The sequence below is a fragment of the Denticeps clupeoides genome, unplaced genomic scaffold (assembly GCF_900700375.1).
Source record: "Denticeps clupeoides unplaced genomic scaffold, fDenClu1.1, whole genome shotgun sequence".
In the NCBI taxonomy this organism is placed as follows: Eukaryota; Metazoa; Chordata; class Actinopteri; order Clupeiformes; family Denticipitidae; genus Denticeps; species Denticeps clupeoides.
In genome coordinates, this window is record NW_021630089.1 from 431,467 (window position 1) to 454,466 (window position 23,000).

At 40.4% G+C, this 23,000-nt stretch overlaps 15 non-coding genes and 22 pseudogenes across 15 annotated transcripts; all 37 read right to left on the reverse strand.

The window, feature by feature from the left end:
- Positions 1-13,335: 13,335 nt before the first annotated feature.
- Positions 13,336-13,454, reverse strand: LOC114783222 (uncharacterized; annotated as a pseudogene).
- Positions 13,455-13,595: 141 nt separating this feature from the next.
- LOC114783231 (uncharacterized) lies at positions 13,596-13,714 on the reverse strand (annotated as a pseudogene).
- Positions 13,715-13,855: 141 nt separating this feature from the next.
- On the reverse strand, positions 13,856-13,974 carry LOC114783226 (uncharacterized; annotated as a pseudogene).
- A 141-nt stretch (positions 13,975-14,115) lies between these two features.
- LOC114783251 (uncharacterized) lies at positions 14,116-14,234 on the reverse strand (annotated as a pseudogene).
- A 141-nt stretch (positions 14,235-14,375) lies between these two features.
- LOC114783230 (uncharacterized) lies at positions 14,376-14,494 on the reverse strand (annotated as a pseudogene).
- A 143-nt stretch (positions 14,495-14,637) lies between these two features.
- Positions 14,638-14,755, reverse strand: LOC114783151 (5S ribosomal RNA). Its single transcript, XR_003748424.1, has one exon. It is a non-coding gene; the product is annotated as a 5S ribosomal RNA (ribosomal RNA).
- Positions 14,756-14,898: 143 nt separating this feature from the next.
- On the reverse strand, positions 14,899-15,016 carry LOC114783156 (5S ribosomal RNA). Its single transcript, XR_003748428.1, has one exon. It is a non-coding gene; the product is annotated as a 5S ribosomal RNA (ribosomal RNA).
- Positions 15,017-15,161: 145 nt separating this feature from the next.
- On the reverse strand, positions 15,162-15,280 carry LOC114783237 (uncharacterized; annotated as a pseudogene).
- Positions 15,281-15,425: 145 nt separating this feature from the next.
- On the reverse strand, positions 15,426-15,544 carry LOC114783206 (uncharacterized; annotated as a pseudogene).
- A 145-nt stretch (positions 15,545-15,689) lies between these two features.
- On the reverse strand, positions 15,690-15,808 carry LOC114783217 (uncharacterized; annotated as a pseudogene).
- Positions 15,809-15,952: 144 nt separating this feature from the next.
- Positions 15,953-16,071, reverse strand: LOC114783057 (5S ribosomal RNA). Its single transcript, XR_003748331.1, has one exon. It is a non-coding gene; the product is annotated as a 5S ribosomal RNA (ribosomal RNA).
- A 144-nt stretch (positions 16,072-16,215) lies between these two features.
- LOC114783238 (uncharacterized) lies at positions 16,216-16,334 on the reverse strand (annotated as a pseudogene).
- Positions 16,335-16,479: 145 nt separating this feature from the next.
- On the reverse strand, positions 16,480-16,598 carry LOC114783207 (uncharacterized; annotated as a pseudogene).
- A 145-nt stretch (positions 16,599-16,743) lies between these two features.
- Positions 16,744-16,862, reverse strand: LOC114783194 (uncharacterized; annotated as a pseudogene).
- Positions 16,863-17,006: 144 nt separating this feature from the next.
- LOC114783093 (5S ribosomal RNA) lies at positions 17,007-17,125 on the reverse strand. Its single transcript, XR_003748367.1, has one exon. It is a non-coding gene; the product is annotated as a 5S ribosomal RNA (ribosomal RNA).
- Positions 17,126-17,269: 144 nt separating this feature from the next.
- Positions 17,270-17,388, reverse strand: LOC114783193 (uncharacterized; annotated as a pseudogene).
- Positions 17,389-17,532: 144 nt separating this feature from the next.
- Positions 17,533-17,651, reverse strand: LOC114783105 (5S ribosomal RNA). The gene has a single exon (XR_003748378.1). It is a non-coding gene; the product is annotated as a 5S ribosomal RNA (ribosomal RNA).
- A 145-nt stretch (positions 17,652-17,796) lies between these two features.
- Positions 17,797-17,915, reverse strand: LOC114783107 (5S ribosomal RNA). Its single transcript, XR_003748380.1, has one exon. It is a non-coding gene; the product is annotated as a 5S ribosomal RNA (ribosomal RNA).
- Positions 17,916-18,058: 143 nt separating this feature from the next.
- On the reverse strand, positions 18,059-18,177 carry LOC114783221 (uncharacterized; annotated as a pseudogene).
- Positions 18,178-18,322: 145 nt separating this feature from the next.
- Positions 18,323-18,441, reverse strand: LOC114783257 (uncharacterized; annotated as a pseudogene).
- Positions 18,442-18,583: 142 nt separating this feature from the next.
- On the reverse strand, positions 18,584-18,702 carry LOC114783190 (uncharacterized; annotated as a pseudogene).
- Positions 18,703-18,846: 144 nt separating this feature from the next.
- Positions 18,847-18,965, reverse strand: LOC114783126 (5S ribosomal RNA). Its single transcript, XR_003748399.1, has one exon. It is a non-coding gene; the product is annotated as a 5S ribosomal RNA (ribosomal RNA).
- A 144-nt stretch (positions 18,966-19,109) lies between these two features.
- Positions 19,110-19,228, reverse strand: LOC114783099 (5S ribosomal RNA). Its single transcript, XR_003748373.1, has one exon. It is a non-coding gene; the product is annotated as a 5S ribosomal RNA (ribosomal RNA).
- Positions 19,229-19,372: 144 nt separating this feature from the next.
- On the reverse strand, positions 19,373-19,491 carry LOC114783071 (5S ribosomal RNA). The gene has a single exon (XR_003748346.1). It is a non-coding gene; the product is annotated as a 5S ribosomal RNA (ribosomal RNA).
- Positions 19,492-19,637: 146 nt separating this feature from the next.
- Positions 19,638-19,756, reverse strand: LOC114783255 (uncharacterized; annotated as a pseudogene).
- Positions 19,757-19,898: 142 nt separating this feature from the next.
- Positions 19,899-20,017, reverse strand: LOC114783132 (5S ribosomal RNA). The gene has a single exon (XR_003748405.1). It is a non-coding gene; the product is annotated as a 5S ribosomal RNA (ribosomal RNA).
- A 145-nt stretch (positions 20,018-20,162) lies between these two features.
- Positions 20,163-20,281, reverse strand: LOC114783167 (uncharacterized; annotated as a pseudogene).
- Positions 20,282-20,425: 144 nt separating this feature from the next.
- Positions 20,426-20,544, reverse strand: LOC114783064 (5S ribosomal RNA). The gene has a single exon (XR_003748338.1). It is a non-coding gene; the product is annotated as a 5S ribosomal RNA (ribosomal RNA).
- Positions 20,545-20,687: 143 nt separating this feature from the next.
- LOC114783073 (5S ribosomal RNA) lies at positions 20,688-20,806 on the reverse strand. The gene has a single exon (XR_003748348.1). It is a non-coding gene; the product is annotated as a 5S ribosomal RNA (ribosomal RNA).
- Positions 20,807-20,950: 144 nt separating this feature from the next.
- On the reverse strand, positions 20,951-21,069 carry LOC114783094 (5S ribosomal RNA). Its single transcript, XR_003748368.1, has one exon. It is a non-coding gene; the product is annotated as a 5S ribosomal RNA (ribosomal RNA).
- Positions 21,070-21,213: 144 nt separating this feature from the next.
- Positions 21,214-21,332, reverse strand: LOC114783072 (5S ribosomal RNA). Its single transcript, XR_003748347.1, has one exon. It is a non-coding gene; the product is annotated as a 5S ribosomal RNA (ribosomal RNA).
- A 146-nt stretch (positions 21,333-21,478) lies between these two features.
- Positions 21,479-21,597, reverse strand: LOC114783252 (uncharacterized; annotated as a pseudogene).
- A 142-nt stretch (positions 21,598-21,739) lies between these two features.
- LOC114783244 (uncharacterized) lies at positions 21,740-21,859 on the reverse strand (annotated as a pseudogene).
- A 144-nt stretch (positions 21,860-22,003) lies between these two features.
- On the reverse strand, positions 22,004-22,122 carry LOC114783186 (uncharacterized; annotated as a pseudogene).
- A 144-nt stretch (positions 22,123-22,266) lies between these two features.
- On the reverse strand, positions 22,267-22,385 carry LOC114783224 (uncharacterized; annotated as a pseudogene).
- Positions 22,386-22,529: 144 nt separating this feature from the next.
- LOC114783084 (5S ribosomal RNA) lies at positions 22,530-22,648 on the reverse strand. The gene has a single exon (XR_003748359.1). It is a non-coding gene; the product is annotated as a 5S ribosomal RNA (ribosomal RNA).
- Positions 22,649-22,794: 146 nt separating this feature from the next.
- Positions 22,795-22,912, reverse strand: LOC114783170 (uncharacterized; annotated as a pseudogene).
- Between the last annotated feature and the right edge of the window lie 88 nt (positions 22,913-23,000).

The window sequence follows — 23,000 nt, forward strand, 5'->3', positions numbered from 1 at the left end:
AAAGAATATTTAGATTTACCTGTAACTTTTCTTATTGTCGAACTTGTGTACAGAATCTACAACAGAGAAAGAAAACGGCAGCATTGTCTGGGATGGCTAGTTGCTACGTCACCGTGCCACTTGTGGGTCCAAACTAGTGCGGTGTACCGTGTTGTAAAAGCAGAATGATGTTGAAAAAGTGAAAAGAAGGTGGCTTAAGTTGATACAGTGAGTTGGATCTCAAATTATAATCAGTACAGCCTAATGTCATTACCTCACGTTAATGTTAGCACCAGGTTACCTATCTCTGTTTATAGAGACAGGTAGCAACGTAGCGCAACCAGATCGTACCGTAACAAACATTATTTGTTTGAATAATCCAGAATGTGCTAGTTCGAAATAGAAATGGAAATTTCTATAAAAGTGAACTAAAATGCCATGTACCTGTTATAATCTGCAATTGTTGCAGAATGAAATGGTAAAGTAAGTGAAATCACAAATACTACCCACCACCCGTGCCATATTTAATAAACCAATAACTTAGATAAACAGCAGTTTTACACGTGGGTTGTCAGAATATTGTGGAGATGTGCGCTCATGTAGTTGAGAGTTGCAAGTTGACATGTATAAATCTGACAATGGTATAAGGTGCAACAAATAGACCCAACAAGAAATATGATATATGCTGTGAATTTCTTGCCAACTAGAGCCACGGCGGGCAAATGATAAATGAAACCTACTGTCCTATCTTAAAACTTCGTAGCTACAGTTAATGTTGTCGTTAGCTGTGTGATCCTTTTGTTTTCTTGCCGGCTCATGGAAGTCTTTATCAGTTTAAATTTGCGATTGTAGATCTACTTTTATTACATTACTTTTCGTTCTTTTACTTTATGCCATATAGATTTAGGAGGGCAAGCATACTATAATACAGATTGAAACAAAAAAAAAACACGTTGCGCCACGACAAGAAAAACATATCCATGATTTCAACTTGGGAATGCCCACTAGAAACGTCTACCGCACGCCCATATAATTATTTTCTTTTCTTTATTTAAATTGCTTAATTTTCTGTCAAATCCAGTTAGAAAATCCATGAACAAATGTATTGTCCTTAATGGAAAACAGTTTGCAAGCAAAACAGTACACACAGCCAGTTGAAGGGGAGTAAAGTAGCCACTGCCTAGTCACTGTTTGCCCATTTGGTAGACAACAACTGAGTAAAGCATTTGTAAAGCTTCTACTGATACCCCCAATGTTTCTATCCCTGACTGAGGCAGGATACTTGGCACTTCTGTTTTGAAATGCAGCTAGCCCTCTACTATGAAGAATTGACTTGGCTGGGTCAGTAATGGTACTGCAGGGTCATTGACAGTTTCACACCAGGAGCTGGGGTCTGTGCCCTCCTCAATTGAAAACGGTACCTCAGGCAATGAAGCTGACTGGTCTAATTGTGGCTCTGACACACCTGCATCTTTCATTTGATTATCTTTCTGTTGCTGGTGGTCTGTGGTAGCCTGGCAGGGCTGGCATCCCTGTCCTGTACCTGACTGGGTCTGCAAGGGTTCATAGACACTGTCAGATAACAGTAATCCAGTGGTGAGCTCATCTTCATTGATAGAACTCTGGTGACTGCTAACATTAGAAATACTCATCTCACTTTTATCCAGCGGCTTATCAAAAAAGTTTGATATTAAAGGAACGTCTTTTAGGAAAACTGCCTGCTTTGCCTCCTTCATTTGTTTTGCTTTTCTTTTTGAAGTACCACTTTTTTGTTTGGGATCCATGTTATTTATGGAAATTGTGTCTTTATAAGGTGATCTAGAATTACTCTTGCAATACTATAGCTGAAATATAAAAGAACAACAACCTTTTAAAAAGGCTGTGAGTTGCAAGGTAGCAACTGCTACTTAGACTAGCCTTTAAAAAGGCCTGGATCCTTGGTGTACTGTTATTACAACTAAGAAATATATTACAGTATAAAATAATATGCTAGGACATTCAGCCTGTTATAAGACTAGAAAATCATATACTTCTGGTAATGAATAGTACAGAATATAATATGCCATATATAATATAGTATAATATAATTACAAATAATATATTATAAAATGATATAGAATAAGAGAGAGGGGTTTAGAGAGAGAGAGAGAGGTGGAAAGAGAGAGTGAGAGAAAGTCAAGGAGATAGAGGGACAGAGATGCAATATAAAGGTAATGAGCCTTTAAAAAGGCTTTTGGTTTTTAATCTTGTGATAACAAAGAAGTATAGAAGACTGTATAGAGAGTGTAAAGCAAGTTCTCAAGCTGAACTGTCTGAATGAGGAGTTTTGATTCTGTTGGATTTTGAAAAGTGCTCACAACACCTGATTGGCTGACTGGAGGAAATGTAACAATTTTGCAACAGTCTGAGTGAGAGTGTGTGTGTGTGTGTGTGTGTGTGTGTGTGTGTGTGTGTGTGTGTGGGGGGGGGGGGGGTAGCAACTGTCTACTACAGCATGCTGTCTGCTGATCTAGCATCGAATGAGATAACCATCAGACAGAAGTCAGAAAATATTAGAACTTGTCCAGTTTTAATCAACAATGCAAACTGATCATGCAGTTTGAGTGTCATACAATTCATGCTCTAAATCAAAGCACTTTGCTAATCATCCCATTTCTATTCAGCAGCCTGGTTATTACCATGGGAAAAGAGAGGTCTCTCCCCATGATTTACGCATTGCAAGTCCTCCAATGTGAAAAAAACTGTTTGCACCCCAAGGGCCCCTGGGCAGCAGCCCTGCTGGCCCGGTCCGTAATCCGTCCCTGTGTCTCTGTTCTCCTCTGTTTTTCATCCCTGTATGTTTTAGGGCTGTTTCTTAAGAAAGACCTCGAATAACCCCTCCTTGCCAAGGCTCTAAACAGTGTTCTTGTGGCTTCCAGGAAATCCCCCTGGCGTGAGCATATTCTATCAAATCTAATCAATTGTGATTTAGTGATGCCCTTGAATGTGTGTCTGGGATGGAAGCTGGACTTAAAAAGGAGTTGGTGAGTGTCTGTTTCTTTGAAATACACTTTGGTATCCAGAGTCCCGGTTCCAAAAAAATCTGGACCTTTAAATGTGGTAGTATCTAAAAAATTAACCCTTTCTTTGTCCGTAGTGTGTTTGATCGTGGTGTCTGTTAAGAATGGAGATAAAATCATTAAAGTTTCTACTGAGTCACTCCAAACCCCCCAGATGTCATCTAAAAATCTAAAATAATGTAAGGGTTTAATTGGACAGGAGGCCAAAAGCGATTCTTCCCATGCCGCCATGTAAATATTGGCATAGGAGGGAGCAAACCTCTTGCCTATAGCTGTACCTCTGACCTGTAGGTAATATTGGCCATCAAATTCAAAATCATTTTTTCTAAAATTGATGTCTAATAGTTTGAGAATATGATCATCCGGTCTGTTGGGGTCTGGATATTTTTGTAAGAATGCACTGAAGAATGCACTGAATGCAGTCCTGCCTCCGTCTCAATATTTGTGTAAAGGCTGTCTATATCTATTGTAAATAAGAAGGCCTCTAGGGGAATCCTAGTTTGTATAATAATATTTATAAAATCATAAGTGTCATTAATGTAGCTGGGGTGTTTATTGGAGATTGGATTCAGATGGTACTCAATGAATTCTGCTATCCTGTATGTATTGCTCTCACAGTCAGAAACTATAGGACGGCCCGGTGGGATCCTGTGTGGCACGCTCCATGTAGCTGGTTCCTTGTGGATTTTGGGAAGCAAATAAAATTGGCGAGGTCTAGATCCAATTGTTTCATGTAAATATCTCCTTTGTTTATTATTAATAAAATTCTCTATCACCAGGTCTGCAATGATATTTTTTATTATCAGAACCGTGTCAGGGAAAATAGGTTTTTCTAGTCTCTGATACTGTTCCGTTTTGGAGAGCTGTCTGTTTACCTCCCACACATATTGTTCTCTGTCCGTAATTACCACCACAGAGCCCTTATCTGCTGGTTTAATCGCTATTTCCTTTTTTCTTTTCAGATCCTGCAATGCCCTCTCCTGGTCCTTTGTGATGTTCCACTTTGGGTTCATATGTTTGCATGGTCTTGATATGTTGTCTGGTGCCTAATGATATTGGAGGTTGTAGTGGAAAAGTCCAATTTTCCAAGGTCCCTAATTGAACCCTCACCACCCGTGGAGTCTGCTTTGTGGTGGGAGGAGGTGTGTGTATTTGTACCACACTTGGTTGGATTGTTTCCTGCTGTCCTGGTGTTTCTTGTGTGTCGATGTTAGTGGGGAGGTCTTGTGTTTGCTCTATAATGGTGTTCTTCAGTTCATGATCTTCTTCCACCACATAAGACTGTAATGCAGTTTTTCCCCTCTTTATTGGGCGTTCCCTCTGTGGCAAGATGGAGAGCGGTGGAGTAAAAACCTGTTGCAGTGTAGGGAAATTTTCTTCATTTAATTCTAGGTTGGTCTCCACCTGCATCTGTTTTTGTGTTTGGGGAGGGGGCTGATGTATAGTGTCACCTGTCTCGTTTGTCAGGGTCACTATGTATGCTTTAACCAAATCCAGTGTGTTTTGTGTAACTACTCTGGTCTGCTCAAAAGGACTTCACACTTCGTACTGATATCCATTGACGTTTATTTCTCTAATACAGGTTATGAAATGCTGATGGAACACTGTGAAAACTAAAATAAACAAGTTCAATATTTCAAATTAACATTCATCACAAAATAAACACAAATTGCACATTCCAGATGTAACAAGGCAACAACAGCTTCATAAAATAATATTTACCGTGTGCGCCTGTTTGACCAGTAGTAGAATGAACGTTCGTTTCTTTATCGTTCCTCTCTCGTATTTCTCTGACTTCTCGACTTCTCTCATAACTTTTCTCTCCCGCTGCTCCCACATACACTTCTGGGTGTATCACGTAACTCGTACAGGTATAACATTCTCTAATTTTACAAACAAACACTTTTAATTATGATGCTATGTTACTCATTGCATTAAATGATTGACTATGATCCATTATAGCGCCAGCTACACTCCCACCAAATTACCTTTGATACAATGAAGATGCTACACGTAACTCTTCATGCAATACATCAATGGGTAATTTCCAAATAAACAACTTCTTCAAACCACACACATTCAGAAATAAACATTAACACTCTTTAGTCACATTTCCAAGATTACAACTTTTAATTACTTTCCACAAGAACAACTAACTTTTGTATGAGTCTTTCTATGATGGATGGTTTATGTAAGCGTTCACCCTTCTTTCCCAGCTTTCTGTCTCCGACTTGTAGTGTCACTGTCCTAACCAGTCCATCATCACCCTCATGAGTATCTACAACTCTGCCCAGTGTCCATTCATTGCGAGGGATATTTTCATCTTCGATTATTATTATTATGTCATCAACTTTCATGTTGCGTCTAGGTACATGCCATCGCTGTCTGAGAATAAGGTTAGCGAGATATTCCCTTTTCCATCTGCTCCAAAACTGCTCTGATAGATATTGGACTCTTCTCCAGCGTTTTGTTGCATACAGATCTTCTTGAATGAACCTCCCAGGTGGGTGCAGTGGTACAGAGCCTTTCATGGTGATCTGATGGTTCGTTGTTAAGGGCTCTAAACTTGAAGGATCACTGATGCTATTAACAGTGAGCGGGCGACTGTTTACAATGTACATGGCTTCATAAAGAAAGGTCCTTAAAGATGCATCATCCAGCCTTCCAGCACTTTGCGCAATAACTTTACTCTTGACTTGGAGTTATTTGCGTTCTAATATTGTCATATAGTTCTTTCAGTTCGGAATCAAGCATTTCAACATCTTCCATCATGCTACATAAATCCTTTTCTGGACATGCTGCCTTTAATCTTGTGCGAATTGTTACGTTTGCTGTTAGTGAATAACCACGCGGACTCTCGACACGCTGTCTGCTTCTTTTCTCTTTATTTCAGTATACCCAGAATACCTTACAGCAACACCCAGAACCTGGAACACACGCAAAACGTACACTGCCCATGTGCATATGTAACATCCCCCCCCCCCCCCCCCCCCCCCCCCAGGAGGAACACCAACAACACAATATAACTAGGCGACCGGGGTCGACTACCCGGAATGCCAGCATAGCCATGTGGGTTATTCTGCCATGTGACAGGCTATTCTGTGGTGGTGTGCTATTCTGTCACATAGTCCTTGAGGTAAGCCGGTCTACAGCGGACACGGACAGGGCGTGGTGAAACTGTGCTCCCCCGGCCTCCAGCCTCCACTGGACAGTTCCCTGTATCACCGGGTAGGTCCTCCACTAGGTCCAAGTCACTAGCCATGGAGTAAGGGTCTACGGGGGTGGGCGGTGACATCTTCTTGAGCCGGCTCGCATACCACTTCGTACCATCAGCCAGGCGGAAAGTACCAAGCCCAGCCGCCCCGTAATCTGCACTGGCTCAGACCAAAAGGAAAGGAGCTTGTTGTCCCGGTGAGGTCGACGAACTCTGACCCAATCATGGACTGCCAGACAGGAAGGTGTCACCTTACATCGGCGATCAAAAGACTGCTTCATCTGGCGCTGAGAAGTCGAAACCCTGTGGCGCAGGGCTGCTGCAGTAAGCGGAGCAGGCTGCGGCCGCAGCCGGTCTAATGGAAGCTGTAATGGAAGCACTTTTAATTATGATGCTATGTTACTCATTGCATTAAATGATTGTGCAATAATTAATCCAAATTAACAATTTCCATGATCCATTATAGCGCCAGCTACATTTTGGTGGAGCCTTTTCCCCAGGACCCGCCTGGCCCATCTAAACCCTGTTTTGAATAGGTCCTCCTACTCCACTGGTATGTCCGTTCTAATTTGTTGTAGTAGCCCCTCTATCACATCCTCATAATGGTTTGAGTATCAGTTGTGCGGTGTGTTCCCACTGTTTTGCGTTACCCTGGATTAGTTGGAGTACGGTGTCATTTGGGGTGGCTGGTTTTATTGCTTCTGAGATTAATTGTGTGAGTTTGGAAATGGTTACTGGCATTTTGTCAGAATCTGAAATGTTCTGCAGGTGGTGTTTGGCACGAATTAGATTGTGGATGTTCTTGGCCAGTGGCCTGTATCTGGTCTCCAAATTCCCAGCATGTTTTGTGTTTCCCCTTGTCCCAGTGTCTGGATTGCCATCATGGGGCGCTAAAAACCGTGCAGTGGGTGCCGTATTATTGCGCAGGGATCTGCTGAGACACTGCAGGTGGCGGGAACGTGGAAACACGGCGCGTGGACCGTTTCCCCACCGGGGATTAGGTTCAGACAGAACTGCGTAGATGTGAGGACGGAATGAAAAATCGTTTGGGCAGTGATGGCCGTGTTGTGTGTCCCAGCGCATCTCTGCGTGGCACGGAGGAGACCAGAAAGATCTTCCTCGCTTCACTCTCAACCAGCTAGACATGTTGTTCTGCACAAAATAGAGTAAACAGTCGAGCGGCGAGACAAAAAAATGTAGAAAACAAAAATATTAATTGAAAATAAAATGCAAACCAGCGCGCGACGTTTCTGTGCATTAAGCACCTTTTTCAGGTGAAAGGCTTGCAAAAAATGAGAAGAGAAAAAGAGAAATAAACCGTGAGAAAGAAATAAAAGTTGGTTTTTAGAAAAACCTTTTGTTTTACAAGTGAACCAACAAGGTTTCGGCGATGTGCTCAGCTCTGTGTCTGGCAGCGGAGTGAGGTCCACACTGCAGGGGCTAGTGAACGCTCCAAGCTCCGCCCCCCGAAACTAAGGAAGTCTTCTTGACCGACAAGGGTGCACCAAAATCAGACACTTTTTGAGAGCCCGGCCTCTCTGGTTCTCAAAAAAGTCGAGGTAGTCTAGAGGGGTATGGGTCGGATTTTGAGAAACGCACTAAACATGTCATTTTTTCCACTTATTCACCTAAGTTGGAATTGTAAAATGCTACAAAAAATTACAAAGTCCAAGAAAAAAACAAAATTCAGAAGTAAAAAAAAAATTAAAAAAAGAGAAAAAAAAAAAAACGAAAAGTCAGAAGTGAAAAGGTGAAAAAAAATTACAAAGTCAAAAAAAAAAAGTTTTTTCAGTTTTTCCACTTTTTTACTTCTGACTTATTTTTAAATTTTTTTTTTAAATCACTTTTGTCAGTTTTTCCACTTTTTCAATTCTGACTTATGTTTTTTTTTTACATTGTCTTTTTTTCCACTTTTTCACTTCTTACTTATGTTTTTTTGGAGGGGATTTTGTCATTTTTTCCACTTTTTCACTTCTGACTTTTTTTTTTTTTTAACTTTGTCATTTTTTTCCACCTTTCCTCTTCTGACAAAGTAAAAAAAGAAACATAATTCAGAAGTAAAAAGTGAAAAAATGACAAAAAAAACAAAAGTCAGAAGTGAAAAGGTTAAAAAAATTACAAAGTCCAAAAAAAAAACAACATGTCAGTTTTTCCACTTTTTTACTTTTAATTTTTGTTGTTTTTTAAATTAGTTTTGTCAGCTTGTTTTTTTTTTGGACTTTTTTTCCACTTTTCAACTTCTGACTAAAGTTTTTTTTCTGGACTATCATTTTTTCCACTTATTCACCTAAGTTGGAGTTGTTAAATGTTCAAAAATGTAAAAAAAAGACAAAGTAAAAAAAACAAAAAAAAAAAGCCAGAAGTGAAAAAGTAAAAAAAAAAGACAAAAAAAAAAAAAAAAAGTCAGAAGCGAAAAAGCGAAGAAAAATGACAGTCCAGAAAAAAAACTTTAGGTTTTGTCAGTTTTTTCACTTTTTTTCTTCTGACTTTTGTTGTTTTTTAAATCAGTTTTGTCTGGTTTTTTTCCCTTTTTCACTTCTGTTATTTGTTCTTTTTTAACTTTGTCATTTTTCCACTTATTTAACTAAGTTGGAATTGTAAAATGCTCAAAAATGTACAAAGTAAAAAAAAAAAAAACAAAACAACATTTATTTTTTTTTTAGCCCAAAATCACATACAGTATGTCTCAATGGGCTTTGACAGGCCCTACAGTTGACACCCCCCACACTTGACCGTTCTGCACACAAGGAAAAACTCCACACAAAAAAAGAAAGGAAGAGAAAAAAAGAAAGGAAGAAACGTTGGGAAGGAGTGATACAGAAAGGGACCCCCTTCCAGGGTAGAGTGAGCCTGCAAATGGTGTCAGTGCAGGGTTGGGGATGATATAATAATAAGTCCTACAGTTGTAGGGTTGGAGAAGTCCAGGATGTAGTCAGTGTCATGGTCTAGATTACGTGTCCATAATGATGTTACTGGTCCATTTGAAGATCCCTGAAGCTGTAGTTGTAACGGTGGTGGTGGCTGTGGTGACCCTCTGGTTTGTTTCATGGTATGTCCTTGTTTAGCAGTTGTCAGGAACCTGGATTTATTTGCTGGTCTCTTCACTGGGGTCTGCCAGTAGTCTGGGTGCTTGATTCCGTGTCTCGGAGAAAAACAAACAGAAGCAGCGGCAGACGGTTGCACTGTACAACCGATACTGAAATATGTGGTTATGGTGGTATATTGGTGCAACAGTGGCCCGGTACCCTAAATAGGACAGCCTAACTAGGGTGAATTTAACTTTGTCTGTGTCTAACAGGGGAACTCTGCGATAAACTGGACTTTATAATTGACACTGCGTCAAAGTGAAGTGAAATGAGGGTCTAGGACTTTAGCAAAAAGACAGAGAAAACAGATAGGTTTTGAGATTGGATTTAAATACTGAGACTGTGTCTGAGTCCCGGACACTGACAGGCAAGCTATTCCACAACTGCGGAGCTCTATGATCTGCTCCCAGCTGTGACCTTCTGCACTTTTGGTACCAGTAGTGACCCCGCACCCATTGATCGAAGGGGGCGTGGTGGTTCGTAAAGAACCAAAAGTTCACTCAGGTACTGTGGGGTGAGACCATTTAGAGCTTTATAGGTCAAAAGTAGGATTTTGTAGTCAATCCTAAATTTGATGGGTAACCAGTGCAGTGATTGTAAGACTGGGGTGATGTGGTCAAATTTCCTGGTTCTGGTTAGAACTCTGGCTGCAGCATTCTGTACTAGCTGGAGTTTACTCATGCACCTATGTTACGTCCACAAAACAGGTCCAGGCAGTCTAAGTCTTATCTTCTGGTCCAATTCCTTCACTTCACCAACAACATTCTTCTCTCACACCAACAGTCTATCTTCACCAACAACGTCCTCCTCTTCACCAACATCCCTCTTCTTCACCAACATCCCTCCTCTTGTCCCAAAGCAGCCGCCATTTTGAATCCTCTTCCTGATTACAGCCCACCAAGCATGGCAGGAAGTGGGAGGAGTCCAATCATGGGCTGATGAGGAGCCACCCTGCAACATTACAGAGACAGAAAGAGAGAGAGACACACACAAACACAACAGAAAACACCCATAGTCTGCCACGGGACGTCACACCTACTAGAGCATCCAGACTTGCAGTAATCTAACCTTGATGTAATAAATGCATGGACCAACTTTTCTGCATCATGCATTGAAATGATATTTCTTATTTTTGCAATATTTCTATGGTGAAAGAATGCTATCCTAGTGACATTGTCTACGTGCGAATTGAATGAGAGACCTGCATCAATGATGACACCTAGATCCTTCACTTCAATACTCGGTGAGATAGAAAGGCTATCCAGGGTTATTGTGTAGTCAGCCAACTTATGCCCTGATCAGAGGCCAACAGCAGGTCATTAACCACTTTAACCAGCGCTGTCTCAGTGCTATGATGAGGTCTAAATCCTGATTGATATACTTCATGGATATTGTTACAGTCTAGGTATGCGCTCAGCTGCTGGGCTACGACTTTTTCTAAGATTTTTGATATAAACGGAAGGTTGGATATTGGTCTATAATTTGAAAGCTGACTGCGATCAAGATCAGGCTTTTTAATCAGGAGTCTAATGACTGCTACCTTGAACGAACTTGGTACGTGGCCGGTGCTAAGCGACGAGTTAACAATTTTGAGGATGGAATTTATAATATTGGGTGCTATTTGCTTAAGGAACCTTGTTGGAATCGAATCCAAAGCGCAAGTACATTGTTTTGACAACAAGATTAATTTGATTAATTCATGTTCTTTAATAAGGTTGAATCGTTCTAATCGGTGGTCGTCTATTAGAAGATTATTTTCCATGGAAATATCGGCGGAGCTATTTGTTGTGCGTTTAATCTTCTCTCTATTTGCGACAATTTTAGTATTAAGGAAATTAATTAAATCATCGCTACTATGATGATATTGAGTGGTAGTATCCATTTCTGTCTTATTCCTGGTTAGTTTGGCTATAGTTTTAAACAGGAATCCGGGATTATTTTGGTTTTTGTCTATTAGCGAGGAGAGATACGTTGATCGAGCCGCGCTAAGAGCCTTCTTATAGTTAAGTAGGCTCTCCTTCCAAGCTATTCGGAATACATTTAATTTACTTCGATGCCATTTGCGTTCTAATTTCCGGGCGGTCTTCTTAAGCGAGCGTGTGTGATCATTATACCAAGGAATTACGTTTTTATCTCTTACTTTCTTCCTTTTGAGGGGAGCGACTATATCTAACTTACTACGCAGTGTTAATTCTAGACATTTGGTCGCTTGGTCGAGTTCAGCGGGGTCTGACGGTGAGTTTATCAGCGTTGATAAATCTGGCAAGGTATTAATAAACCTCTGTGCCATACTTGATGTAATTGTCCATTTGTCTCTATAACGAGGGTGATTGAGTTTGTTGTGTCTGAGACATATTTTAAAAGCGATGAGGAAATGATCTGAGATCATTTCAGATTGCGGAAGAGTAACTATATCTTCTATATTTAAACCGAAGGTCAACACAAGATCGAGTGTGTGACCACCTTCGTGAGTAGGTCCTGTTACATGTTGGATAACTCCAACTGAGTCTAATAAAGACAGGAATGCTGTTCTTAGTGAGTCTTCTAATTTATCACAGTGGATGTTAAAGTCGGCGATAATTAGGGCTTTATCCACAGATACAACTAAGTTGGAGACAAAATCTGTAAATTCACTAAGAAGCTCAGAACAAGGTCCAGGGGGTCTATAAATAATAATACATGGAATGAATTTAGGATTTTTATTTTGTGAGACTACATGAGTTATATTGGTATGCAGAATCTCAAAAGAGTTAAATCCTTGTCCGGGTTTATGAGTAATACTGAGTTTATCCTTATAAATTACTGCAACACCACCTCCTCTTCCAGTTAAGCAAGGTTGGTGTACATAGCTATATCCAGGAGGACTAGACTCATTCAATGCTACAAATTCGTTTTGTTTTAACCAAGTTTCGGTCAGGCACAGTACATCAAACCCCTGATCTGTAATCATTTCATTGACAATGAGCGTTTTAGGTGTGAGAGATCTAACATTTAATAATCCTATTCTTATATCGGGGGTGCTGGTGGTACGTTCAGAAGGAATGATAGTAACGGGTAGTAAGTTGCTGAAACAGACACCCCGTCCAGCCCGTGGAACAGACACAGTGTCAGCATATTTATGAGTTTTATTATTAACGTTTCTTGTAGAATCTCTTGTTTTAATAGAGCGAGGTACAGACACAGTGTCAATATAATACACGCTGGGTGGCGACTCTATGCAAATGGCAGACACTCGGTTTAGCCGGTCTGTCTGCTGCCTGGTCTTGGCTCTGGCGAGTCAGTTTTGTTTTTTGATTCTAAGACCATGAACCAAATTTTTAGACAACTGAGTGCTGCCCGCCCAGTTGGAGTGGATGCCGTCTCGCCCCAAAAGACCAGGCTTCCCCCTAAATATTGGCCAGTTATTAATAAAGCCCACTTTATTTTTTGGACACCACTCCGACAACCAGCGATTTATGTCGAGGAGCAGCTACAGGTCTCGTCGCTACGCCGAAACTGCGGTAATGGGCCAGAGCAGATTACTTTATCCGACATCGTTTTAGCCAGTTCAAGCATCTCTAACTAAATTATCTTTAGTTATTTCCAACTGGCGTAGCTGGACGTTGTTAGCGCCGACGTGAATCGCTATACTGGAGTACCTGCAGTTATTTTTTGCCAGCGATTTTAAATTTGCGCAGATGTCGGGCACTCTGGCTCCAGGAAAACACAGGGTTTTATTCGCTGGTGCCGGTATCCTCACGTTTCTAACCATAGAGTCGCCAATGACTAGAGCCGGTGGACTGTAGGACCCAGCGGATGCCTCGCTGAGGGGGGAGAAGCAGTTCTGAACGTGAACCGGTGATTGGTGCCCAGGTGGTGGGGGAGCTTGGCGGCTCGCCACGGAAGCTCGTTTGCGTGATTTACGCCGAGCCGTTACCTGGCAGGCGCCAGGACTTCCTGTTTATCTCCTGTCCTAACCAATCCTCACTCTTCCTCGCAGTCACCTGACTCGCTCACCTGACAACATCACATGGTATTCCCAGGCAGTCTCCCATCCAAGGACTAACCAGGCCCAAGCCTTCTTAGCTTCCGAGATCAGATGAGACCGGGCGTTCTTCGGCTGGTATGGACGTAAGCAATCTCTGCTTGAAAATCTTGGACTTTAAACAAAAAGCTTGAAAACATATCACAGAGTAAAAATGACTCTTAACTTACTTAAGAAAGAAATGAACAAAGCGATGCAAAAAACTTCATTTTAAAAAGTTTTTCATTAGTTAAAGCTTACAGCACCTGGTATTACCAGGCAGTCTCCCATCCAGGTAATAACCAGGCCCAAGCCTCCTTAGCTTCGGAGATCAGACGAGAACGGGCGTTCTTCGGCTGGTATGGCTGTAAGCAATCTCTGCTTGAAAATCTTGGACTTTAAACAAAAAGCTTGAAAACATATCACAGAGTAAAAATGACACATAACTTACTTAAGAAAGAAATGAACAAAGCGATGCAAAAAACTTCATTTTAAAAAGTTTTTCAATAGTTAAAGCTTACAGCACCTGGTATTACCAGGCAGTCTCCTATCCAAGGACTAACCAGGGCCAAGCCTTCTTAGCTTCCGAGATCAGACGAGACCGGGCGTTCTTCGGCTGGTATGGACGTAAGCAATCTCTGCTTGAAAATCTTGGACTTTAAACAAAAAGCTTGAAAACATATCACAGAATAAAAATGACTCTTAACTTACTTAAGAAAGAAATGAACAAAGCGATGCAAAAAACTTCATTTTAAAAAGTTTTTCAATAGTTAAAGCTTACAGCACCTGGTATTACCAGGCAGTCTCCCATCCAGGTAATAACCAGGCCCAAGCCTCCTTAGCTTCGGAGATCAGACGAGAAGGGGCGTTCTTCGGCTGGTATGGCTGTAAGCAATCTCTGCTTGAAAATCTTGGACTTTAAACAAAAAGCTTGAAAACATATCACAGAGTAAAAATGACTCTTAACTTACTTAAGAAAGAAATGAACAAAGCGATGCAAAAAACTTCATTTTAAAAAGTTTTTCAATAGTTAAAGCTTACAGCACCTGGTATTACCAGGCAGTCTCCCATCCAGGTAATAACCAGGCCCAAGCCTTCTTAGCTTCGGAGATCAGACGAGAACGGGCGTTCTTCGGCTGGTATGGCCGTAAGCAATCTCTGCTTGAAAATCTTGGACTTTAAACAAATAAGGCTTGAAAACATATCACAGAGTGAAAATACCTCTTAACTTACTTTAGAAAAAAACTAACAAAGCGATGCAAAAAACTTTATTTTAAAAAGGTTTTCAACAGTTAAAGCTTACAGCACCTGGTATTCCAGGCAGTCTCCCATCCAAGTACTAACCAGGCCCAAGCCTTCTTAGCTTCCGAGATCAGACGAGACCGGGCGTTATTGGGCTGGTATGGCCGTAAGCAATCTCTGCTTGAAAATCTTGGACTTTAAACAAATAAGGCTTGAAAACATATCACAGAGTGAAAATACCTCTTAACTTACTTTAGAAAAAAACTCACAAAGCGATGCAAAAAACTTTATTTTAAAAAGGTTTTCAACAGTTGAAGCTTACAGCACCTGGTATTCCAGGCAGTCTCCCATCCAAGTACTAACCAGGCCCAAGCCTTCTTAGCGTCCGAGATCAGACGAGACCGGGCGTTGTTAGGCTGGTATGGCCGTAAGCAAACCCTGCTGAAAAAACTTGGACTTTAAACAAATAAGGCTTGAAAACATATCACAGAGTGAAAATACCTCTTAACTTACTTTAGAAAAAAAACTAACAAAGCGATGCAAAAAACTTTTATTTTAAAAAGGTTTTATACAGTTAAAGCTTACAGCACCTGGTATTCCTAGGCAGTCTCCCATCCAAGTACTAACCAGGCCCAAGCCTTCTTAGCTTCAGAGATCAGACGAGACAGGGTGATGTTCGTCTGGTTTGGCCGTAAGCAACCTCTGCTTGAAAATCTTTGACTTTAAGCAAATAAGACTTGAAAAAATATCACAGAGTGAAAATACCTCTTAACTTACTTTAGAAAAAAAAATAACAAAGCGATAGAAAAAAAATCATTTTAAAAACCTTTTTTAACAGTTTAAGCTTACAGCACCTGGTATTCCCAGGCAGTCTCCCATCCAAGTACTAATCAAGCTCAAGCCTTCTTAGCTTCCAAGATCAGACAAGAACGGGCGTTTTTCGGCTGGTATGGCCGTAAGCAATCTCTGCTTGAAAATCTTGGACTTTAATCAAATAAGGCTTGAAAACATATCACAGAGTGAAAATACCTCTTAACTTACTTTAGAAAAAAAACCAACAAAGCGATGCAATAAACTTTATTTTAAAAAAGGCTTTCAACAGTTAAAGCTTATATCACCTGGTATTCCCAGGCAGTCTCCCATCCAAGTACTAACCAGGCCCAAGCCTTCTTAGCTTCCTAGATCAGACGAGACCGGGTGTTCTTCTGCTGGTATGGCCGTAAGCAATCTCTGCTTGAAAATCTTAGACTTTAATCAAATAAGGCTTGAAAACATATCACAGAGTGAAAATGCCTCTTAACCCACTTTAGAAAAAAAACTAACAAAGCGATGCAAAAAACTTCATTTTAAAAAGGTTTTCAACATTTAAAGCTTACAGCACCTGGTATTCCCAGGAGGTCTCCCATCCAAGTACTAACCAGGCCCAAGCCTTTTTAGCTTCCGAGATCAGACGAGACCGGGCGCTCTTGGGCTGGTATGGCCGTAAGCAATCTCTGCTTGAAAATCTTGGACTTTAAACAAATAAGGCTTGAAAACATATCACAGAGTGAAAATACCTCTTAACTTACTTTAGAAAAAAACTAACAAAGCGATGCAAAAAACTTTTATTTTAAAAAGGTTTTCAACAGTTAAAGCTTACAGCACCTGGTATTCCTAGGCAGTCTCCCATCCAAGTACTAACCAGGCCCAAGCCTTCTTAGCTTCAGAGATCAGACGAGACAGGGTGATGTTCGTCTGGTTTGGCCGTAAGCAACCTCTGCTTGAAAATCTTTGACTTTAAGCAAATAAGACTTGAAAAAATATCACAGAGTGAAAATACCTCTTAACTTACTTTAGAAAAAAAAGTAACAAAGCGATAGAAAAAAAATCATTTTAAAAACCTTTTTTAACAGTTTAAGCTTACAGCACCTGGTATTCCCAGGCAGTCTCCCATCCAAGTACTAATCAAGCTCAAGCCTTCTTAGCTTCCAAGATCAGACAAGAACGGGCGTTTTTCGGCTGGTATGGCCGTAAGCAATCTCTGCTTGAAAATCTTGGACTTTAATCAAATAAGGCTTGAAAACATATCACAGAGTGAAAATACCTCTTAACTTACTTTAGAAAAAAAAACAACAAAGCGATGCAATAAACTTTATTTTAAAAAAGGCTTTCAACAGTTAAAGCTTACATCACCTGGTATTCCCAGGCAGTCTCCCATCCAAGTACTAACCAGGCCCAAGCCTTCTTAGCTTCCTAGATCAGACGAGACCGGGTGTTCTTCTGCTGGTATGGCCGTAAGCAATCTCTGCTTGAAAATCTTGGACTTTAAACAACCTAGGCTTGAAAACATATCACAGAGTGAAAATATCTCTTAACTTACTTTAGAAAAAAACTAACAAAGTGATGCAAAAAAACTTCATTTTAAAAAGTTTTTCAAAAGTTAAAGCTTACAGCACCTGGTATTCCCAGTAGGTCTCCCATCCAAGTACTAACCAGGCCCAAGCCTTCTTAGCTTCCGAGATCAGACGAGACCGGGCGCTCTTGGGCTGGTATGGTCGTAAGCAATCTCTGCTTCAAAATCTTGGACTTTAAACAACCTAGGCTTGAAAACATATCACATGTTGAAAATACCTCTTAACTTACTTTAGAATAAAGCTAAAAAAGCGATGCAAAAAAACTTCATTTTAAAAAGTTTTTCAACAGTTAAAGCTTACAGCACCTGGTATTCCCAGGAGGTCTCCCATCCAAGTACCAACAAGGCCCAAGCCTTCTTAGCTTCCGTGATCAGACAAGACCGGGCGTTCTTGAGCTGGTATGGCCGTAAGCAATCTCTGCTTGAAAATCTTGGACTTTAAACAACCTAGGCTTGAAAACATATCACAGAGTGAAAATACCTCTTAACATACTTTAGAAAAAAACTAACAAAGCGATGCAAAAAAACTTCATTTTAAAAAGTTTTTTAACAGTTAAAGCTTACAGCACCTGGTATTCCTAGGAGGTCTCCCATCCAAGTACTAACCAGGCCCAAGTCTTCTTAGCTTCCGAGATCAGACGAGACCGGGCGTTCTTGGGCTGGTATGGCCGTAAGCAATCTCTGCTTGAAAATCTTGGACTTTAAACAACCTAGGATTGAAAACATATCACAGAATGAAAATACCTCTCAACTTACTTTAGAAAAAAACTAACAAAGCGATGCAAAAAAACTTCATTTAAAAAAGTTTTTCCATCAGTTAAAGCTTACAGCACCTGGTATTCCCAGGAGGTCTCCCATCCAAGTACTAACCAGGCCCAAGCCTTCTTAGCTTCCTAGATCAGACGAGACCGGGCGTTCTTGGGCTGGTATGGCCGTAAGCAATCTCTGCTTAAAAATCTTGGACTTTAAACAGCCTAGGCTTGAAAACATATCACAGAGTGAAAATACCTCTTAACTTACTTTAGATAAAAACCAACAAAGCGATGCAAAAAACTTCATTTTAAAAATGTTTTCAACAGTTAAAGCTTACAGCACCTGGTATTCCCAGGCAGTCTCCCATCCATATACTAACCAGGCCCAAGCCTTCTTAGCTTCGGAGATCAGACGAGACTAGGAGTTCTTCGGCTGGTATGGCCGTAAGCGGTCTCTGCTTGAAAATCTTGGACTTTAAACAAATAAGGCTTGAAAACATATCACAAAGTGAAAATACTTCTTAACTTACTTTAGAAAAAAAAACTAACAAAGCGATGCAAAAAACTTAATTTTAAAAATGTTTTCAACAGTTAAAGCTTACAGCACCTGGTATTCCCAGTCAATCTCCCATCCAAGTACTAATCAGGCCTAAGCTTTCTTAGCTTCTGAGATCAGACGAGACTTGGCGTTCTTCTGCTGGTATGGCCTTAAGCAACCTCTGCTTGAAAATCTTAGACTTTAAACAAATAAGACTTGAAAACATATCACAGAGTGAAATACATCTTAACTTACTTTAGAAAAAAATGAACAAAGTGATGGAAAAAACTTCATTTTAAAAAGTTTTTCAACAGTTAAAGTTTACAGAACCTGTTATTCCCAGGAGGTCTCCCATCCAAGTAGTAACCAGGCCCAAGCCTTCTTAGCTTCCGAGATCAGACGAGACCGGGCGATCTTGGGCTGGTATGGCCGTAAGCAATCTCTGCTTGAAAATCTTGGACTTTAAACAACCTAGGCTTGAAAACATATCACAGATTGAAAATACCTCTTAGCTTACTTTAGCAAAAAACTAACAAAGCGATGCAAAAAAACTTCATTTTAAAAAGTTTTTCAACAGTTAAAGCTTACGGCACCTGGTATTCCCAGGAGGTCTCCCATCCAAGTAGTAACCAGGCCCAAGACTTCTTAGCTTCCGAGATCAGACGAGACCGGGCGTTCTTGGGCTGGTATGGCCGTAAGCAATCTCTGCTTGAAAATCTTGGACTTTAAACAACCTAGGCTTGAAAACATATCACAGATTGAAAATACCTCTTAGCTTACTTTAGAAAAAAACTAACAAAGCGATGCAAAAAAACTTCATTTTAAAAAGTTTTTCATCAGTTAAAGCTTACAGCACCTGGTATTCCCAGGAGGTCTCCCATCCAAGTACTAACCAAGCCCAAGCCTTTTTAGCTTCCGAGATCAGACGAGACCGGGCGCTCTTGGGCTGGTACGGCCGTAAGCAATCTCTGCTTGAAAATCTTGGACTTTAAACAGCCTAGGCTTGAAAACAAATCACAGATTGAAAATAGCTCTTAACTTACTTTAGAAAAAAACTAACAAAGCGATGCAAAAAAAATTCATTTAAAATTTTTTTTCAACAGTTAAAGCTTACAGCACCTGGTATTCCTAGGAGGTCTCCCATCCAAGTACTAACCAGGCCCAAGCCTTCTTAGCTTCCGAGATCAGACGAGACCGGGCGTACTTGGGCTGGTATGGCCGTAAGCAGTCTCTGCTTGAAAATCTTGGACTTTAAACAAATAAGGCTTGAAAACATATCACAAAGTGAAAATACTTCTTAACTTACTTTAGAAAAAAAAAAATAACAAAGCCTTGCAAAAAAATTCATTTTAAAAAGGTTTTCAACAGTTAAAGCTTACAGCACCTGGTATTCCCAGTCAGTCTCCCATCCAAGTACTAACCAGGCCAAAGCTTTCTTAGCTTCTGAGATCAGATGAGACTGGGCGTTCTTCTGCTGGAATGGCCTTAAGCAACCTCTGCTTGAAAATCTTAGACTTTAAACAAATAAGGCTTGAAAACATATCACAGAGTGAAATACCTCTTAACTTACTTTAGAAAAAAATGAACAAAGCGATGCAAAAAAACTTAATTTTAAAAATTTTTCAACAGTTAAAGCTTACAGCACCTGGTATTCCTAGGAGGTCTCTCATCCAAGTACTAACCAGGCCCAAGCCTTCTTAGCTTCCGAGGTCAGACGAGACCGGGCGTTCTTGGGCTGGTATGGCCGTAAGCAATCTCTGCTTAAAAATCTTGGACTTTAAACAGCCTAGGCTTGAAAACATATCACAGAGTGAAAATACCTCTTAACTTACTTCCGAAAAAAAACTAACAAAGCGATGCAAAAAAACTTCATTTTAAAAAGTCTTTCAACAGTTAAAGCTTATAGCACCTGGTAATCCCAGTAGGTCTCCCATCCAAGTACTAACCAGGCCCAAGCCTTCTTAGCTTCCGAGATCAGACGAGACCGGGCGATCTTGGGCTGGTATGGCCGTAAGCAGGCTCTGCTTGAAAATCTTGGACTTTAAACAACCTAGGCTTGAAAACATATCACAGATTGAAAATACCTCTTAGCTTACTTTAGCAAAAAACTAACAAAGCGATGCAAAAAAACTTCATTTTAAAAAGTTTTTCATCAGTTAAAGCTTACAGCACCTGGTATTCCCAGCAGGTCTCCCATCCAAGTACTAACCAGGCCCAAGCCTTCTTAGCTTCCGAGATCAGACGAGACCGGGCGTTCCTGGGCTGGTATGGCCGTAAGCAATCTCTCCTTGAAAATCTTGGACTTTAAACAACCTAGGCTTGAAAACAAATCACAGATTGAAAATACCTCTTAGCTTACTTTAGAAAAAACTAACAAAGCGATGCAAAAAAACTTCATTTCAAAGAGTTTTTCAACAGTTAAAGCTTACAGCACCTGGTATTCCCAGGAGGTCTCCCATCCAAGTACTAACCAGGCCCAAGCCTTTTTAGCTTCCGAGATCAGACGAGACCGGGCGCTCTTGGGCTGGTACGGCCGTAAGCAATCTCTGCTTGAAAATCTTGGACTTTAAACAGCCTAGGCTTGAAAACAAATCACAGATTGAAAATAGCTCTTAACTTACTTTAGAAAAAAACTAACAAAGCGATGCAAAAAAAATTCATTTAAAATTTTTTTTCAACAGTTAAAGCTTACAGCACCTGGTATTCCCAGTAGGTCTCCCATCCAAGTACTAACCAGGCCCAAGCCTTCTTAGCTTCCGAGATCAGACGAGACCGGGCGCTCTTGGGCTGGTATGGTCGTAAGCAATCTCTGCTTGAAAATCTTGGACTTTAAACAACCTAGGCTTGAAAACATATCACAGATTGAAAATACCTCTTAGCTTACTTTAGAAAAAAACTAACAAAGCGATGCAAAAAAACTTCATTTTAAAAAGTTTTTCAACAGTTAAAGCTTACAGCACCTGGTATTCCTAGGAGGTCTCCCATCCAAGTACTAACCAGGCCCAAGCCTTCTTAGCTTCCGAGATCAGACGAGACCGGGCGTACTTGGGCTGGTATGGCCGTAAGCAGTCTCTGCTTGAAAATCTTGGACTTTAAACAAATAAGGCTTGAAAACATATCACAAAGTGAAAATACTTCTTAACTTACTTTAGAAAAAAAAAAATAACAAAGCCTTGCAAAAAAATTCATTTTAAAAAGGTTTTCAACAGTTAAAGCTTACAGCACCTGGTATTCCCAGTCAGTCTCCCATCCAAGTACTAACCAGGCCTAAGCTTTCTTAGCTTCTGAGATCAGATGAGACTGGGCGTTCTTCTGCTGGAATGGCCTTAAGCAACCTCTGCTTGAAAATCTTAGACTTTAAACAAATAAGGCTTGAAAACATATCACAGAGTGAAATACCTCTTAACTTACTTTAGAAAAAAATGAACAAAGTGATGGAAAAAACTTCATTTTAAAAAGTTTTTCAACAGTTAAAGTTTACAGAACCTGGTATTCCCAGGAGGTCTCCCATCCAAGTAGTAACCAGGCCCAAGCCTTCTTAGCTTCCTTAGATCAGATGAGACCGGGCGTTCTTGGGCTGGTATGGCCGTAAGCAATCTCTGCTTGAAAATCTTGGACTTTAAACAACCTAGGCTTGAAAAGATATCACAGATTGAAAATACGTCTTAGCTTACTTTAGAAAAAAACTAACAAAGCAATGCAAAAAAACATCATTTTAAAAAGTTTTTCATCAGTTAAAGCTTACAGCACCTGGTATTCCCAGGCAGTCTCCCATCCAAGTACTAACCAGGCCAAAGCCTTCTTAGCTTCGGAGATCAGACGAGACCGGGCGTTAATCGGCTGGTATGACCGTAAGCAGTCTCTGCTTGAAAATCTTGGACTTTAAACAAATAAGGTTTGAAAACAAATCACAAAGTGAAAATACTTCTTAACTTACTTAGAAAAAAAAAAAAACAAAGCGATGCAAAAAACTTCTATTTAAAAATGTTTTCAACAGTTAAAGCTTACAGCACCTGGTATTCCCAGGCAGTCTCCCATCCATATACTAACCAGGCCCAAGCCTTCTTAGCTTCGGAGATCAGACGAGACTGGGAGTTCTTCGGCTGGTATGGCCGTAAGCAGTCTCTGCTTGAAAATCTTGGACTTTAAACAACGTAGGCTTGAAAACATATCACAGAGTGAAAATACCTCTTAACTAATTTTTGAAAAAAACTAACAAAGTGATGCAAAAAAACTTCATTTTAAAAAGTTTTTCAACAGTTAAAGCTTACAGCACCTGGTATTCCCAGGAGGTCTCCCATCCAAGTACTAACCAGGCCCAAGCCTTTTTAGCTTCCGAGATCAGAGGAGACCGGGCGTTCTTCGGCTGGTATGGCCGTAAGCAGTCTCTGCTTGAAAATCTTGGACTTTAAACAAATAAGGCTTGAAAACATATCACAAAGTGAAAATACTTCTTAACTCATTTTAGAAAAAAAAAATTAACAAAGTGATGGAAAAAACTTCATTTTAGAAAGTTGTTCAACAGTTAAAGTTTACAGAACCTGGTATTCCCAGGAGGTCTCCCATCCAAGTACTAACCAGGCCCAAGCCTTCTTAGCTTCCGAGATCAGATGAGACCGGGCGCTCTTGGCTGGTACGGCCGTAAGCAATCTCTGCTTGAAAATCTTGGACTTTAAACAGCCTAGGCTTGAAAAACAAATCACAGATTGAAAATAGCTCTTAATACTTTAGAAAA